At 44.0% G+C, this 19,129-nt stretch overlaps 1 protein-coding gene across 2 annotated transcripts in view; it reads left to right on the top strand.

Annotated features, from left to right (window-relative positions):
- Sema2a (Semaphorin 2a) overlaps positions 1 to 19,129 on the top strand; it is a 1,542,453-nt gene that overhangs the window by 878,569 nt on the left and 644,755 nt on the right. The window lies entirely within an intron of this gene.

Consider the following 19,129-nt stretch of genomic DNA (forward strand, 5'->3'; position numbering starts at 1 on the left):
TAGCGCAATGTTTGGCGTGGAATTAACATAATATTGTTACCAGGGAATTCTTTATTTTCGATTTCATACCACCATCGGTGGGTTATTGAGATGGGTGATGCCGCCGGATCTAGATGTTGAAAACTAAGAATAAATTGTCATCAATTTAGAGTTGACGATAATAGCAGTGCCCCCACCCTTTTAACAACTAACATCACCCTACAAGGCACTTTATCCAGCCTTCGTAAATCTAGTTCCATGAAAGTCAGTTTTAACTTCATTTAAGGTGAAATTTAGTTCTTTTATGAGCATCAGGTTTGGCAACACTGACAGGAGGCAAGCAGAAAAGCCTTGATCATATGGGAGTACGATTTGATTCGTACTCTTGGGAATATAAAACTTCCGATGGAATAGAAAGAGAAGTCAAAAGGATGAGGGCACTTTGAAGATGATTTACACCAGCTGAAAAGTCAAAACTTCCATTTGATTAGCCGTAACTTGATGTTGAAGTTGATTCCCCATAAGGAATACAAGGGATTTCGAAAATTATTATTCATCATACTTTTTAAACATCGTGTCCAGCTTAATAATCAACATAAAAAAAAAAACGCTTCCTCTTGCAACATGGAGAGGAATTCATACTCTTGATACACCCAGAGTCTTCTTTTTAGTAGCAGTGCCCATTCGGGCGATATTGAAATAAATGCACAACTGTATCTCCTCCCCTTAAATGAACGATGCCAATTTCCAAGGAAGGGCGGGGGGGGGGGGGGGGGCGAAGGGTCAGCCCATAGTAATGTGTTTAAAATGTAAACTAAATTTAGGCCATGATAACAACCGGCGTCGGAACCGCCTTTATGGCAGTGACCCTCTGTTGACGCGTTTACCTACGTAGAAACTTTCGGCCAAACATCCAGCCTACCGCTGCTGCCCTGTTTAAGCAACAAGTGCCAACTTTAGAATCCCTCCTCCCCGAGGCAGCCACCAAGGAAACAGGATTTTGTCAAAATAGCCGTTCTTTGCTTTGAATGGAGGCCGGTTCTTGGGTCCTGCGTCTATATTCCTTTTCCGGAATGTCTGGAGTAGCGACGCGCAGAGGCGAAAGCATGTGGGCGGAGCCCGACAAGGTGGGGAAGGGTGCAGAATGCAGAATTCCATTAGTAGGCTTGCGAGTTGTCATATTTACTACAGAACTATTGGACCGGTCCAGTCGCCCCTCCGCGCGTTCATTGGACGAGGCACACAGCCGCAACGTGCGCTAAGGACGCGTTCGCGTTCTCTTACTCCAGACATTCCGGAAAAGGAATATAGAAAGTCATGATTCTGAGATTAAAAATTCATGGTGTCTTATTTTGAATCCCATTTAGTGAACATTTGTTTGTGTTTGTTTATAAAATTCTTGAGCTCATTCTTAAAATCGCACTGAACGGAAAAATTGTTGTGTTTTGTGTTTAAAATTCTAGATTTTTGTGATTTTGTGTGGAAAGCAGAATTGTTGGATTCTAAGTTTATAAAAATCTTGTCTGTGTATTACGGTCTCTTGCATTTCTCGTCAGAGCAGGATGAGCCAGCATCCTGGCGAGCAAGATCTCCCGTGATGGACACCCGCGCTGGTTTCCCTGTTTCATTCTTGCGGCCGGGCGGCGGTTTTTGCGGTTTCACTTCGGGACACCGGAGGTTTGCCTTCGGTCAGCCTGGGTGTCGATGAGGGTGAGGGATACCCGTGGCTCCCGCGGGCAGATTAATCTCCTACCGGAGTGATTCATGGGACGGGCTCTTCTTCCCACTCCGAGCGATCAAGAGGTCCCGGAAGCCATTACGGGGCCTCCCTTAACACACCGAGGGCCAGGTGATTCCAGTGTTTCCAACTCGTGGATCTTGGCGCCGAAACTAAGAACTGTTGGGAATTAGATTCGAACTCGTTTCTCTCGGTAAACCGTCTGGGCTGTGTGGTCTAGCGGATGACACTGATTCGACTGACACACCCTTTCTTTGTCCTGTTTATGGATATCATCATGAGGCATTCAAGCGGCTAAAGGTAAAGTTATCCCTTGACACACTAAAGGTGTGGCTCAACACATTGTCAATCTCGGTCATGATTGCTTAGGTCCACTTTATGCACAGTAAAGCTAACCGGGACTGGACCTACAGTTTAAATTGGATCCGAACCAGGGACGACGTTACCACTATGCCATTGGGGAGGCCCGCTCTCGGTCATATTGAAGGGTGTAATCATCACTACACTCCTCCATCTTTATGCACATGTACTCGTTGGTAAGAGGCTGGGTGAGCTCTAGAGCCGTTTTATATGCGAACATAGTAAGAAAATTCCTACCTAAGATAACCCAGGAAATCGAACCCAGGTCTCCCTCGTTTCTGCCAAGCACCTTATCGACTTGACTACCGCTGTAATACCTAAACCATAATATCACTAAAAAGTATTCATAAGGTTTCGTGAGAGTTTTAGTGGTAGAGAACGTAACAGTACTTCATCGAACAGCCTTTGAAGTGTTTGTTGTGGAAAAGGGGTGCTCGAATCTTGAGAATAACTGAGGGGATCCTCCTACGATTGAACTTGGTGACAATTCAACAGGTGGGTGATAGGATTTGACTAAATTTTCCTAGGTGGATCCATCCTGAATCCTCCCTCGCTATGAGCACACCCAATCGAATATAAAGGAAGCCCTGTATTTTATCTCATCTCTGCCATCTTTTGCTAATCGTGGCAATGAGGATGAATGTTGGAACACTCGTCCATGTGCCCTCCGGGACTTGAACTAGGACCTGCTTCAAGAAGACAGAGCCTTCATTCCCACACCTCTTGCTTTGAACACGTTCCCGATAGCGCATTGTGATCCATAGGTTCAGAGATTTTGTAAGCTTTGCCTCAATCGCAATGGGCAAATGCTTGGATGGTACGTAGCCTACTTTTAATGAAGACCACGGACTCTTCAATCTACTCAATGCAATCCTACTTTCCTGTCGTGGTTTTTATTGCGCCGTTAATTGAAGACGCAAACAAAATAAGGATTTGTTGGTGAAACGCATGTCACTGATTCGGGTTTCACATTTCATTCGGGATCAATTTATCACCAAGTCATTTTTAAGTTCAGGGTTGGAAACACTGGCCAAATGGTAGGAAACCGTTTTTCACTCTCTTCTTTTTTTCTTTCTCTCCTGACCGGAAAACACGAAAAAGGAAAGAGGTGTTTTTCTTTTGGGGCGTTTAGAAGGAGATGTCTGCGGTACAGAAGATGGTGTTGAAAACCATGCACTTGAAGGGAGGGAGAGGGAGGGGGCGTGTGAGGCGAATTTGTAAAAGGCCCGGACTTTGTGGAGCCGCGGTCGCCTTTGATTGGAAGTGGGGAAAGTGAATGGATGTAAAAATTCTCCCTTGTGTCCAGCTTACGGAGATATGTCAAGGAGCTGGTTTGGGGGGGTTCGATTGGAGCATTATTGTGTGTGGGCCTCTCCATAGCAACGCGACTTCTCAACTCATTCCCGATATCGCCTGTTTGCAAAGTCCTCCGTGCCAAAAGCAGGCCATCCATTTGCAAATCAGATGCTATAGCGGGACACAAGCTAAAGAACCTGCGCAGAATCGCGTGTTCAGTGCATCGTACTTGCGCGGGGAGAGAAGCCGGCTTCCTTATGACACGAGCTGAACGGATGGAGGGGATGATGCGCGAAGGCATCTGGACTTTGTGGTCGCTCTATGGAACTTGTTCTCAAGTTGTTGCTATTTCCGGAAATTAGAATCGTTAGGTCTTGTGTGGTTTGAACGGGTCGGATTGGATTGCGGCTGGTTAGATGGATCGAGTTAGTCTTAGTCGGTTTCGATTGTTTTTTGTTCTGTTTGGTTACGTCAAGTTACGTAACGTGCAGTCGCGTATTCTCAATGTTACCGAGTTTACCGTCGGTAAACGAACTTTTTTCATATTTTTTTTTCCACAATTAGCTTTTATGTTGTAACGTGAAGCAGTGTCGACGTTTCAAAGATATATAAACTCAATAATGTTTATATACATATATGTATCTATACTTCTATATGTTAATAGTTTATTACCTAGTAATGTGAAACACGCCTCGTATATTAACTATATATATCATGGTGTAGGTTATAAGTAGAGCCCGGATTTTAGGCAAAATGCCTATTCGTTTCCGACGCTGGTAGACAAAAATTGAACACAAAAGTACACCGATCCGAAGGTTCTTAACATTCTGAACAATACTTTATGTTGCCCCTTTTTTTTTGCCTATTTCACCTTACGCTGCCTTTTTCAAACATTTTTGCCTCTTTTGTCATTCTGACAAGGCATTTTTTAAAATTATATTTCTCTTCTTTTATTTGATTTCGTTTTTCAATAACCCTTGTTATTCAAAGGCCACCATATATTTAATTTTCACAGCAACAATTCATGCACAAGTTTTAAATTCACTACCAGGCAGTTTGGCACCATTGCATTCGTTATCGGTTTCGCAGAAACACGAACGCAACTGACTACCTTGCTGAAGCACAACAAACGTACTTGATCTCGCGTCGCGATAAGCGATTGTTGTCTCGAATTCGCCTTGTTCAACAGAAATTCGCTGCCAGTTTTCTTCTGTAATTTGGAGTGCAGAACCGTGATAAAATGCGTCGCAGACAAAGTGTACCTTCGAAAAGCAAGTTAAACCGCTTCTCAGTGGCTTTTTTAAATCAAAGGGGAGACGAGAATTCAAGACATCGAAAAATTTGTCTACAGCCAGGAGAAAATTTGCTACATTATTTTCTTGTGGAAATACAAAATGCACAGCTTTCGATACACTTTCAGAAAAAAGTTCAGTGGCGTATCTCACGCGTTGTTTGTTTGTTCCGCTTACATTTAAGTGGCTTTCACGCAACTTATGGCACATGCGAATTTCGTCGGAATCAATCTCTACAAGATTTACCAATGCCTGTTTTGTCACCGTGCACCCCGTTCCCAACACAAACCCCTTCGACAAAAAATGGTTCCTTAACAACTTTACCATATGAGGAATGTCTGCGAAGAAGTAAATATTTCTGCTCTTGTCACACGGGTGGTCACAACAAGTATTGTTAATAGTTATGCCAAATTCGTTCCACAATCTTCTATTTACACCAGAAAGATCACATACTGAGGCAACCACAATTAAACCAGCTCTTTCCAACTGCTGCACAAGATTAACAAATAAAGATTTGGTGAGCCGAACATCAAAATTATAATAAATAGGCTGCTTCCAGTTTCCCACAAGTCCTCTTGCCATCACAACTAACACCTGATCACACGGGCCATAAATGTTATCAGTTTGTTTATCGTAGCACGCCTTACGTAAAACTTTCATTTCATCGAACACAAGTACACAGAGCCTCTCCATGACATTCATTGACCCCACTTTCGCTTTTAATATTCGGAGGACTTGCGTCAAAAGTCCTGGGTTGCACTTGATCGATCGAAACCACCGACGAAGAGTGCTTACACTGGGGAGCGGGTGATGTAGTTTCTCTCTAAGGAAAAGGTACGTTTTTTTACTTAAACTCCAGAGCGACAAAGCAATTGTCATGTCTTCTGGATTCCAGTGGGTTTTCGATTTGCAGTTGAGCAAACAGTCGATTTGGCCTGGTGAGAAACATTTCTGTAGGATTCCTCGAACTTGATTGAAGATGATTTTTCGTTGTTTAATGGGATTAAGTGTTTTCCGCAAAGTCGAAAGTTGTGCTGTAAGTGTTATGTTTCGTAACTTTTCTTCTTTCAGTTTCTCCTCCAAGTGTTGTACGCGCGCTCTTAATTGTTCATTCTCCTCCTGTACAAAATTGATGGGGGCATCATTGTGACAGGTCTCCTCTGTCCGTCGCTTCTTCTTGGGATTCACATCGTCCACCAACTGCTTCACACGCTTCCTTGTCTCCCTGGCCTCCTGTCGATCATTCCGGGCGGACTTCCTGGGGGAGCTAACACGAGGTAAATTACGTGAAGGTAAAACGCCCGTTTTTAGTACTTTTCTAAGAGGAAGTCCCATCAATTCATTTTGCAGATCTCTTTCAAAATCTTCTTCACAAAAATGTTCTGAACAAACCCTACTGTTTTCAGGTTTGAACCGGTCTTTTCGTTTACATCGCGCAACCCACGAAGCACGAACAACAGTATCTTTTGGGAATTTGTGAAAACTAATATTCTTACTGTTTCTCCCGTTATTTTTGCACGTCGCGACACCGCACTCGGAAGGCATTATAAATGCAACATAAACTACAACACTTCACATCCACACAAGTAAGAATTACGAGAAAAAATAGCCTTTTAAAGCACAAAGAACAAAACAGATCAGCCTTTCAAAACAGTAAACACGTTTCTTTCGGTATGGGGTAAAAGCTCAGCTGGATTTTGTCCTCCCGTGACGTCACACCCTGGCCGGTCGCGGAAATGGGCGTGTCTGACCCCAGCCTTCTACTTCTAATACACTTGGTGTAAAGTGTGTGAGAAAGCTGTGAACCACCGGAAGAAATATTTCATATCTCAACACGTGTTGTCAGAGAAACATAATCAGCTGCAAGTAGGAAGATCGGACAGAAGGAAGTACGCCAGCTTCCAGAACTTCTGACATACCAAATGAGTCCACGCTGAGAAAGAATTACGTTGTCGTGTGTTACAATAGCGTTGTTGACCGTATTCGTGCTGAACAACCTGGGAAGAAGATCTGGATTTCCATACACGAGAGCACCGATGCCACGAGAAGACACATCGCTAACGTAATTGTTGGCCCAATAAAGCACGATGAACCACCCAAGTTCTTTCTCATAACGTCAGAAAACATGGAACGAGTCAACAGTACCACAATCGCCCAGATGTTCACAAATGCTTTGCATTTTCTGTGGCCAGACGGAATAACCCACAACAACGTCATCCTGTTCATATCCGATGCAGCACCCTACATGAAGAAGGCTGCTAAAACACTTAAAGTTTTATTCCCATCAATGCTGCATGTCACATGCCTAGTGCACGGTCTTCATAGAATTGCCGAAGAAGTGCTACACTTAGCTATTTCCTGATGTGGACAAGTTGATTTCCAGTGGAAAGAAAGTGTTCATTCAGGCCCCTTCCAGAATCCAAAAATTTAAGGATACGGCACCAGGAATTTCTCTCCCTCCCCAACCAATCCTGACAAGGTGGGGCACGTGGATTTCTGCATGTGTTTATTACGCAGATAATTTTGAAATGTTGTTTGAAGTTTTTCGGTGTCTCTCCAAAGAAGAATCCTCTGCTGTACGAGATGTCAAAAAATTGCTACGTTCGGAAACTGTTCGAAGTGACTTGTCATTTATTGCAGCCCATTATACAATACTGCCACAAACAATAACTAAACTAGAGAAATCAGGAGAAACCCTTGTGTCTGCTCTGGCTACTTTCCACGAATGAGTCAACGCCATCACTTCTGTTCCTGGCCCTAAAGGCAAGTTGGTTAGTGAGAAATGTGTGCGTGTTCGTATTGAAAATTCTAATATTGAGGAAATGGAGAAGATCGGCAAAATCCTAGCGGGAGGCAATACAGCCAGCAAGTTGAGCTGGAAGTTGTTATCGCTAGCAAAAATGAAGAAAAGCTACTGTTATTGTGTAAACAGCAGGCAGCCACGATCTTACGAAAACGCTAACACAGGGAAAAGACGAAAGATTAGACTGCCTTTCCCACTCAATATCTGTCGTGTCCCTTGGCGGGCAGTAATTTGACTTATATCATAATAATCCATGGGTCTTTAGCTGCAAGGCAGTATTTTCAGAATTTAGCTACGTGGACGCAAAAGAAAGTTATGCCCGCGCAAAACAAAACCTGTATATTTTTTTCTTAACATTTTTCAGGTTGTATATGTTTTCTTTCTTTTTTTCTTTCTTTGTTAGCATATCGCGTGGCAGTTGCGGGGAGAAGAGGGTAGCGGAAGGATCAAAAATTGAGTGCGATGTGTGGCGTTTAAAGTTCCAATGTATATTTGTTAATCACCGGGGATGAAGATAGTTTGTACATGTAAGTGGATATGTTTCTCATTGATACTTTATTGATTTGTATTTTATTGTGAGGTAGTATTTGTGTAGAGATGAAAGTTTGTAGATCCATCCATGCAGCGGAGTTTGGTGACTTGTGACCTTTGTACTCGAAACTCTGATAAATGTGGAACTCGTATAACCGTTTTTTCTTTAAACACCCGAACCTTGGGACGAGGAGTTTCATGCCTCGAGGTGTTACTGAGTGTGAAGCCGAGGCTCAATAGACCCATCAACCAAGTACGCTCCAGGGGCGGACCTTGCAATGTTGTATATTATGCAAACTATTAGTCGCATCCAGAAAGTAAGTTTCCCACTCGCCCACAGGTGGCAGCCCATGCGTATTGAAACCGGTTTTGAACATGCGTGAGAGGCACATGCTCTGGCTAGTGAATGTCCTAGAAGACGCCTCCCGAAAGTCCTCAGTAGCGTCGCGGCAGCGATGAAACATGGCGGCTCTTATAACATCTCCCGCCGCGTGCGAGGTTCGTTCGGTTATCAAGTTCTTGAACGCACAAAACATGCAGCCGATCGAAATTCATCGTCAGCCGTGCCAGGTGTATGGGCCAGACGCCATGAGCAAGCAGAAGGTGCGTCGTTGGTGCAGGAAATTTACTGAAGGCTGGCAAAATGTGCATGACGACGAGCGCAGTGGGCGGCCATCGACCGTTATGGACGAGCTTGTGGAGCAGGTGCAGCAGCGCAAATTGGAGGATCGTCGCGTCACGATCACGGAACTCAGGAGCCAATTCCCGCAGATTTCTCGGTCGTTGTTGCACGACATTGTTACCAAACGCCTCTTGTTCCGGAAATTGTGTGCCCGGTGGGTGTCAAAACAACTGACGCCCGAACACAAAGAAAAACGCATGGGCACGGCGCTGACATTTCTGCAACGTTACCATGATGATGACGATTTTCTCAACCGGATCATCACAGGCGATGAAACGTGGGTTGCGTACAGCACTCCAGAAAGCAAGCAGCAGTCCCTGCATTGGTGTCACAGTGGATCTCCATGCAGGACGAAGTTCAAACAGACTGTGTCGGCGCGAAAAGTGATGTGCACGGTGTTCTGGGACAGACAAGGCAATCTGCGCATCGAGTTTCTGCCCAGAGGTGAGACTGTGAACGCTAACCGTTACTGTGAAACACTGGGGACATTGCGACGAGCCATTCAGAATAAGCGACGCGGTAAGCTCAGTGCACGGCAATGTGGCTAAGCGCACTGCAGCCCTTCTGGACAGGTTCGGTTGGGAGGTGTTCGATCATCCATCGTACAGCCCGGATCTCGCTTCCAGTGATTACCACCTGTTCTTGCACCTGAAAAAGTTCCTGTCCGGTCAACAATTTCACAGCGACGAAGAGGTTCAGACGACTGTCACACAGTGGTTCGTCGCCCAGGCGGTGGACTTGTACGACGCAGGTACGCAGAAGTTGGTCCCACGCTATGACAAGTGCCTGAATTCCGGCGGGAATTATGTTGACAAGTAACTAGACAAGTGCTGTATCTGTGGCAATACATCATTGAATGAAATAGTGTTTCCTTTTTGTGCACCACCCCAGGGAAACGTACTTTCTGGATGCGCCTAATATTAAAAGAAGTTTCCTTCTTTCTGTGTCGCGATTGGCAGAAGCAGTGTTACTGCATGAAAGGAAATTTCCCTTGGTTCAGGGAAATATAGGTCCAATTTTAGGTAAAAAGGCAGATTTTATGAAAAATATAGCGATTCCCGGAAAATGTCAAATTGTCGGACGTCTGTTTTCTTTTACTTGGTGGAATGCATTGGTGTTTTATATTTCTAATACCTCAAATTAATCTAGATGTAAATGGAGTGTATAATGAATATAGAGGTCAAAGAAGAATTGTTGTGTAAATCAGGTCAAATTTTAAGAATACAGTACTGATAACGTAGAGAATTAGAGAACGCATAATGAGTTATCAAAGGCACTCCGAGATAGAATGAGGCAGCCATACTTGTTACAAAGATTCAAGTAATCACAGTTTCCAGAGCTTCCACACATGGATATGACGGGTCCACGTGACATTTGCACTGAATTATACATCTGTATATAGTTTTGCAGTATGGGAGCTTCTGTCCCTTACCTCTCGGTCTGATTTTTGTCATAACTTCAAGAGCAATTCCTATGCTATTTGCAGCCATCGTCGCCATGTCTTTGGGGGGGGGGGGGGGGCGCACTCATAAGGAACAGCACCGGGAGTAATCCGGTTTTTCTTCTAGGAATGGCTCCCTTGGGAGGTCCGGAAGACAATATTACTGCAATTCACTGATTCCCCCTCTTCTCCCCTGACTCCCCCCGTTTCGAGACCAGACACGGACGGACGAATCCGGACAACGGGGAGAGGTTACCAGGTGGCGGACGCTCTCACCCCTCCACGAAAAAAGGGAAGGAATTGTCCAGTAACCCGGTTAGCGGAGTAGGAAAATGGGCGAGATTGCTTTCCTTCCGCGGAGGCTAATTTGATAACCAAACGGACTCCTACGTCACAGCAGTCGCGATGAGACACGATTTCGTGCCCCTCCCCAAAAAACACCGAAGGTAGATTTCGGGGCTCTTACGGGCATGGCTCTGACCTTAACTCGATATGTGCACACTGCAAGAATTTGCTTCTTTGAAGGAAAGCCGATGGTTTGATTCATTTTTCGAGGAGTGAGGAGGATACTGACCCCCAATGCCTACTTGTGCCGACACCTACCATCCTTCATGAATTACTCATTTGCAACACAGGGCAGTTGTTGATAATATTACGTACCAGACGGAGTGGTTGCGTGTTTATCACGCTTCAACGCCAAGAATTCGAGGAAGGAATCCTTCGTTAGGCATGAGTATGTACTTGGTCCATCTTTTCATCCACCCTCATCGTCGCGATCAACTTACAGAGAGAAAAATCCAACACATACCAAAATAGTATGTGCATCGTCCAATGAGAAACAGAGGAACGTAACTACAAAAATGCGATTTTCAGTTTTGTGTAATTAACCTCCTCTGTAACCAGATCGACATATCCCACTTCTAATCGCTAACAGTAAGGTGGAGTCCGGTATCTCCAAAATACCGACTGTTTTTAAAGAGTCAGGCATGTTCCTAAGAATGCATAATTTCCTCTCTCGTGTACATTTGATGAATTGGAGTAACGTTCCTCTGATTCTCACACGACGTCGCCAATGGTGACAGATGAAAGGGCAACTGTAGGACCCCTGCCCATTGAACTGTCCATCCACCGAGTTCCCGCTTCGCAGCGAATCCTCTTTACACTGTAGGTTCAGTCCCATCAGCCTACTTAGTTAATAATTTAGACTTTAATGTGTGTTAACCTATTCTAAAGAAGAGAGATACCGTGGTTTTACATGTAGTAACATTTTTAGCATATAGAGGGCGTCCCAAAAGTCACAATGTATACTGGTCAAAAAAGTTTTGCATATATCAAGTTTTTCATATTCTGCATCACTGACGCCACAAATCTCCCTTTGAAGCGCACACATCAACCGAAGGCCAATTCAACACACAAAAGAGCAGGTACATGTCTGTGACCGGGTTTTGAAGCATGTTTCACGTTTTAACCTCGTAACCACCGATTGTCTCGCAGTTCGTGAGAAGGGGGAGTATAAACTACTGGACGTCTCAAGGAAGGTTGTAACAGTTAATTGTTGTCATGGTGTGAGTTTACATTTTAGAAATGCCACGAAACACACTTTCGGCAGTTAATAGAATCAGAATAGTGACTCTACTACAGGAAGGTATGAAGCAACTGGACGTAGCAAATTGGGTAGGCTGTAATCAAAGTGACGTTTCTAGAGTGTGGAAGAAATTCCAGGAGACCCATTCAATAGAAGATAGGCTCAGAGAAGGAAGACCATGCAAAACAACGGCTGCACAAGACAGGCATATCCGTATTTCTGCACGTAGACGTCCTACGTCCACAGCAACGCAACTCCAGAAGGAGCTCCCTGAGGCCTCAGGGATCATGGTGTCCACCCAAACGGTGCGAAACCAAATGCACGATATAGGGATTAATGCCCGTCGACCTTTAAAAGTTCCCCGACTCACTGCACGACATAGGGCACTACGCGTAAGATGGGCTAGACAACATGAAAACTGAACCCGGGAACAGTGGTCACAAACACTGTTTACAGATGAAGTACGGGTCAGTCTGCACCCCGATGACAACACTATACGTGTCTGGAGAGCAAATGAGCAGCGTTTCAATTAATCGTTCATGGTGGAACGCTTCCAGCAACAGGGTGGTTCGACACTGTTCTGGACAGGAATCATGTTGGGTCGTCGGACGCCATTAGTTCACATACAGGGTGCTATGGATGCACAGACATACGAGGACAGTGTTCTTCGACCCGTCGATAGGGCATTTGCGCAGGATGTTGATGCAGGATTCACGTTATTCACGTTTACGACGATAATGCCCATCCTCACTGTGTCCGTTCAGTGGAGCTTTTCCTTCGAAGGCATGCAATCCGTCGGATGGACTGGCCAGCAGTCTCCTCCGATATGAATTGTATCGAACATGCCTGGCACCTTCTGAAACGTGCCATTGCAAACCGCCCTCACCCACCACAAACCCTACGTGATCTGATACACGCTGCCATTCAGGAATGGGACAATCTTCCACAACATGCATTGGATAACCTGGTTATCAGCATGCCCCGTCGTGTTCGAGAATGTCTACGTGTTCGTGGTGTATGCTACGCCCTCCCTTGCCCGGGAAAACAAATGCTACCACTACCTAGATAGAGGCGGCAAAATCTCCCTCGGACAAGCGAAATAGCGTTACGGTCCAGGTTAAGTTCGTGTGTAGGAACCGGTGACCAACAGTGCATAGTAATAAGCCATATCGAATAAAAACAAAGACATATGTACTTTCAAATTACCACTTCTTTACCTGTAGCCGGGAAGCGGCTAGCTGCATACCTGAAAATCACGGGTAGCGACATGCATACGAAAATGATATAGCCCAAAATTAACATGAAAATAAAAAGTATATTCTATTCATAACCAACAAAAATGGAAATATTACAGGTCCCCACACTTGCACTCTCACATTCTCTCTCAGATTCAATCCTCATGGGGTCATCGACACAAGAAATTATACATGACATGTACAGGTTTTATGACGACAAGCCCTAATTATTGCATTCTCAATTAATTTTATCTTACTATTTGTCTAATCAGGTCATTTGTGATTTTGCTCCAGTGCTACTTAAATCCTAGCCAGCCCTTACTTAAGTTCACCTTTTGTTTTTAAAAAAGAAACTAGTCGGCGCGGTGACAATACATTACTTGACCAGTATAAACAAAGGCGTCTCAACGGCAATTACATTCACGTGGGCGGACGTTTTCCTTTTACAAGGCCTCACGTGGTTCAAACATAACAAATAACCTCCGTTGAGTGACGCAAACCTATACTCGCTAGCAGGCGGGACTTAAACACTTCGCCGCGACGAGCAATTCACATTACCAGGCAAATACTTTTACTAAATAATCACACATGCGGCCTGACATAGCTAGCATTGACACATAAAAAATGAACAACCCTCAAGTAGAATATGCAATTAAGCGGGCGGCGCTTTACTCTAATAGTACACACTTTAAACAAATACAAAGGAGCACAAACAACAATGAATTTAAGATCATAAAAAAAAATATCACAAGGAATAAGAAAAATTGACCTGAGACGAATAAATTACAAATGACAAGCGCGACGGGAGTTTGATATAAAATTTCGAGTTGAGTGGGCGTTTTCAAAATGTTGACGAATTTCAAGGGCGTTCTCTAAATCAATCGGGCCGTCACGTGCTGACAATCTCACAGATGAATACCTTACCAACTCTCAGCTTCCGAGGTGCATCCTGGCGTCGTTATGGGCGATTGAAAAACACATATTATTCACACGGAAGGTTTCCTTGGTCGCGACGATGGAGATGCGAAACGTGTTCAAACACCTAGTTCCCCGGCTGCTCTTCCTCTCGGGATCGGTGGATCTCCGTGGTATGGCGCGGTTCGGACGTCGCATCTGAGCGGTCGTTGTAGGCGTCGTCGGCGTCGTCGGGCGTCAACATCTCTCTCTACATCTCTCTGTCGCGGCTGGTAGGCGTCGTCGGGGCGTCAACATCTCTCTCTACGTCTCTCTGTCGCGGCTGGTAGGCGTCATCGGCGTATCAATAGGGCGGCGTTCGACGTTCTCTCTCTCTCCATGGCGGCGGATAGGCATCATCGGCGTAGTTTCTTCTGACATCTGGCGAATCGACGTAACGCCCTCATCTCCTTTCTTCTTCTAGCCCGCCATAGTTTCCGGTGTTCCTCGTTTCTCAAAAATTATAAATGGCGTAAGGTAATCACGGAAACACGGTTTCGCTTCAACTTCCCCCAGCGGTTGAGGTAGGCGCACTCGTGTAGACTTACTGCCTATCACACACACTGGTGTTCGCACAACACAACAAAGTCCACTGTACACGAAAGGTAGCACGAAGGTGCTCTCGTTCCAAGAATCGCGGCAAAACTGTATATGGAGAGGTAGCACGGAGCTCCTCTCGCTACAAGGATCGCGGTAAGACTGTGTATCGAAAAACCATGTCCTTCGTTTTATTTGGATTTTGAAAAAGGACGCTAGGCGCACGTTGGAGCGACGCTTCCGGAGAGGTTATTCCACCACGCTCTATTGTCTCCAAACTAGGACGGACCGTGTCCGAAGTTTACTGGTGCGGATTAAGCTTCCGCCTGGCTGTCGCCCATAGCTCAATTGCAATCGCTGTCCACAAACTGATCAATTAGAACCGATTTGATTTGGCGTCCGTAATTGTCGCTTGATCGTGACGAAACTCCACACATCCGTCCTTGCACACATGCCGCTGCGCTGGCATAAGTTTCATATGAATCTGACCGTTGGAAACCGAGATATTTAAATGTTTGTCATTACGGTCGAATTTCCTAAGCTTTAGACGCATAGCGTGACCCTTCAGGTGCTCACCCTTAACACACGCGAATGTCTCGTTCCTCCCGTCGGCTCGGCAAAAATCAAATATGTAATCTTACAAATTAAAACACTCAACACTTTGAATCAACACGTCTTTTTACCGCTACATACATGAATAATAATGATAATAATAATAATGACGGTAAATCTGACTGTCACAGTGGAGGCCACACACGTTACTGACTAGACGGTGAGGGGTTTCTGATAGATTTACTCACCTTGGTAATTGTTGCATCTTACTTTGGTTAGGAAAACCACTTTGTTTCTTTGGTTATATCTTTCAGAATTTTCTTTAACTATGTTTTGTGTTTTGTACTTTCATTGCCCTAGTCGGAGGTATCGACATGTGTGACTTCTGTGATGTAGAAAATAAAAATTTTGTTATATGCAAAACTTTTTTTGACCAGTATATTTCAGTGAATCAAAGTCGTAATTGTTAAAGAAATATTGTGTAATTCGATACGTGTGCGTACACTCACGTCTATGAAACAGATAGAAAGGGAAATAAAGATGCGAAACACAGATAGAGAAAGAGGAATAAAGAAGAAATGAACACAGTCTACTGAAGTTCAGCATAAGTCCTTATTGTTTAATGCAACTCCACATGACGACCACCCAGGCACGTATCCTAGTAAATTTTCGGTAGGGGGGGGGGGTGAGTAAACAACATTTTGAAAGGGGTATGTATAGACAGTGACAGTGGCAGAGGGGGGCAGGGATGAATGCCACCCGAAAAGAACAAAAAATAAATAAATGCATGGGCGTCTCGCATTTGTCCCCTTAGAAAATGAATGCCAGACATACGTAATTCCATTTCAATCACAGCATGCATTTGCTTCAATTAATTGATTGATTTGGTATATTTCTGCCATGAGGATGAGAGATGATAAAATGAAATTGATGAAGTGACAGTCAGAAATGCCCATGCACAGGCCGGGATTCGAACCCGGGACACTTGAAGTCATAGCATGCTGTGCTAACCACTCCGCCACTTTAATAATTAACTATCACGGTGTATATTGCCTCTTAATCGCTCGCTTTAGGAAAAATAAAACATGAAGGTTTTATTTGCTCGTTTGCGTTCTTTGCGGTCTTTCTGTGGTACCCTCGCGTTCAAAGATACATTCAGATCAAAAATCACCAGCAATCTTTCTTTCCTTATCAAACAACGGTTTTGGTTTCTCGTCAGACACATTTGGTTGAAACTTCTTTTCCTTCGACAACATCACTGCCCCTGCAGTTTCGCACTGGCAAGTTTTCTTTCTCTTTCCATCTCTTACCTTTTTTTTCCTTTCTCTTTTCTTTTCCCATACTACACAATCGTAGTCGCAACATTGAAATATCGATTGTAATTTGTCAACTGGAGTGGGGCGGCAGGGGGAAGGAGGGGAAGGCGGTTCGGTTTTTATTTCTGCAGCCAATCTGTTCCTCGGGATGGATTGGGAGGAGTTTTTGGTTGAGGAGCTCACGATGGAGGGGGTCGGGGGTAGGAAGAAGGCAAAAGTTCTGAAACTAGGCCAGTGTTGTCAACTCCCACGTGAGGTTCGCTAAGGTTGTATTTTTGTTAACTAACGTCGCATTTTCAGTCATTGCGACGATGAAGATGAGAAGCGTGGTTACGTTAAGTTTAGGTATCGTACCGAGACACACCTTTCTAAGAATCGAGACGAGACCGAGAATGATACAGATTTCTGTGAAACACAAACGTGAGTGAGGCTTTGGTAAGTTCTTTAAAAATTACCTAAACCAGAAAATTCTACTTCTTCAGGTATTAATAAGAGCCGAGCTCCGTGGCGGAGTGGCTAGCACAATTCCAGGAGTCTCGGTTTGAAATCCTGACCTGGGCATGGGTGTTCTTGTCAGTGTTACTTCATCATATTATGACTCAACCTTATCGTCGCGGTTAGCCAAAAGTGGCAGAAAATGCGACGCTAAATAACAAAAATCGAAATCGGATATATTACGCAGATATCAAACTACTCCTTAAAACATAATTAATCAATTAATTATTTTGTTTATAGTAATTATAAAGCCATGTATTAGTGGCCTTTTTTGTAATTGTGTAAGTTGTGTAAACTGTGCTGCGAGTTTGCATAAATTTTCGTTTTTCGAGAACTATTAGCGTTAAAACAGCTTCTGCCGTTGCCTCTGTTAAAGCTCTTTTGCAGTCATACGGCGGACGCTCTACATGCTGGCAAGGGAAGTGGGGAGCTGGGAAGCGACCAATCCTGCACGATAAGAAACGCAGCAGCGTGTAGAACGAGGTGCACCTAGTAGTTCCTCCCCTCGACGTCGTAACTCTCGGCGCCACCGCTGTTGTCTGGTTGGTCTGGTGTGTATTCCCCGCTCCTGACTTCCCTTGCCAGCATATAGAGCGCCCGCCGTAACAGTAGAGATGGCCTATAGTGATTCTTTAATTAAATGTCAACGTAGTATATCCTATGTCTGTGCCAAATTACAAGGTAATAAGCACTGTGGTCGTCATCAGTATTTCAAAGACAACAAATCCCGTTACGTAATCACTGACAGACAAATGCAAGCATGTAAAGAAAAAGAAAAATACATGGCTGTTTCGGTAGCTGAGTTGGAGTCGGCCTCCATGACGGAGTAGCCAGTGCAGTGCACTAAGACGACAGGGACCCCGGGTATGAATCCTGGGTAAGACATGGATGTTTGTGTTTTGTCTGTTCTGTGGAGTGAAATTAAAAGAGAAACATGAAAATTAAAAATAAGATTTTTTTTATTATTTAAGAAATCGCACGGTATGTCAGAGGACCATGTTCGAGTACTACTTTATCGTTTAAAATTCTTGGTAAAGAATTTTCATTTAAAATTTTTATTTGACTGTTTAATTTAAACTAGTTGTGTAATGTGAGAACCCCAGCGTAAATTCTCATTCAAGATTAAAGCAGACTGCTCGGTGGCTGAGCTAGTTAAGTGGTCGACTTTCGATCTAAGCACCGAAGTTAGGGTTCGAGTCCCGTCCTGCACATTCTTTTCAAGTGTCCCTTCATCACTTTCATCTAGTAATCATCCCTTCTAGTCGTCTATATTAGCCAAAATTGGTAGAAAAGCGGCGCAAAATAACATAAGAATAGAAATTCCTACGATGAAGCTAAGGTTTCCTGCTGTTGTCGATAAAGGGCGAGGGAAACGGTATGCAGATATTAGCTAACATAAAATTTTGGCTGACTGTGAGAATATCTTCAAAATCCACAACAATAGTGGATAAGGACAACTATGTGAACATGTGTAGAGCAGAAGATAGATAAGGGTTGGCCTGGTTCAGACTGGGGGGATGGGCACAAGTCAAACGTAGACGGGAGGATGACAAGCAGAATGTCCGTTATGACGAGAAGTAGAGACGAAAATACAAAGAAACAGGTGAGGCAAGACAAAAATATATTAATAAAAATAAGTGAATCAGATAATGAAGATTGTGGCGGGAGGGAGGGAACAGGAGGAGCAAATAGGGAATCTGCTAACTTCGTTACATTGTGACTGGACAATCGCGACGATGAGAATAAGTGATGATGAAATTAATGAAGGGACACCTACAAAGAACACCCATCCCAAGACCGGGATTCGAAACCGGGACCGCTGAAAATTCTTATTTACTTTGTATATAATTGAAGCTAAAAATGAATTCAACTTTGTGCATATTTAGATAATGGCCGTATTGTGTACCTCATTTTGCCACGGTCGTAGCCTGTTATGACCGCCTTAACCCTCCTACGTCCATAATTTTAACATTGCACCACATCCTTACATTGAACAATGTTTCATTTCTGTAGAAATTCCTCTTCATTCAAGAGTTTAAATGGAAATCGAACGCCATTGCTACAAATTCCGTACACGTGGTTGGCAACACTGTCGAAAGGAATGGGAATATTGAGATATGAATCACCTTCTTTCAGTCTTATGTCGGTCTGCTTGTATACCAGCGGTAAAATGAAAGAGGAAAAAAGAAAGAAAGAGAGCGGAGATTGAAGGAGAGTGGAGAGAGAATTTGATTGCCAGGAAATCTCTATGACGTAATTGATGTTATATGGTGACCTTAATTTCCAGATTTATTTTACGAGATCGAGGAACGATTTGATTTCGAAAGATGGAA

This window comes from Lepisma saccharinum, chromosome 3 (assembly GCF_977018435.1).
Source record: "Lepisma saccharinum chromosome 3, izLepSacc3.1, whole genome shotgun sequence".
In the NCBI taxonomy this organism is placed as follows: Eukaryota; Metazoa; Arthropoda; class Insecta; order Zygentoma; family Lepismatidae; genus Lepisma; species Lepisma saccharinum.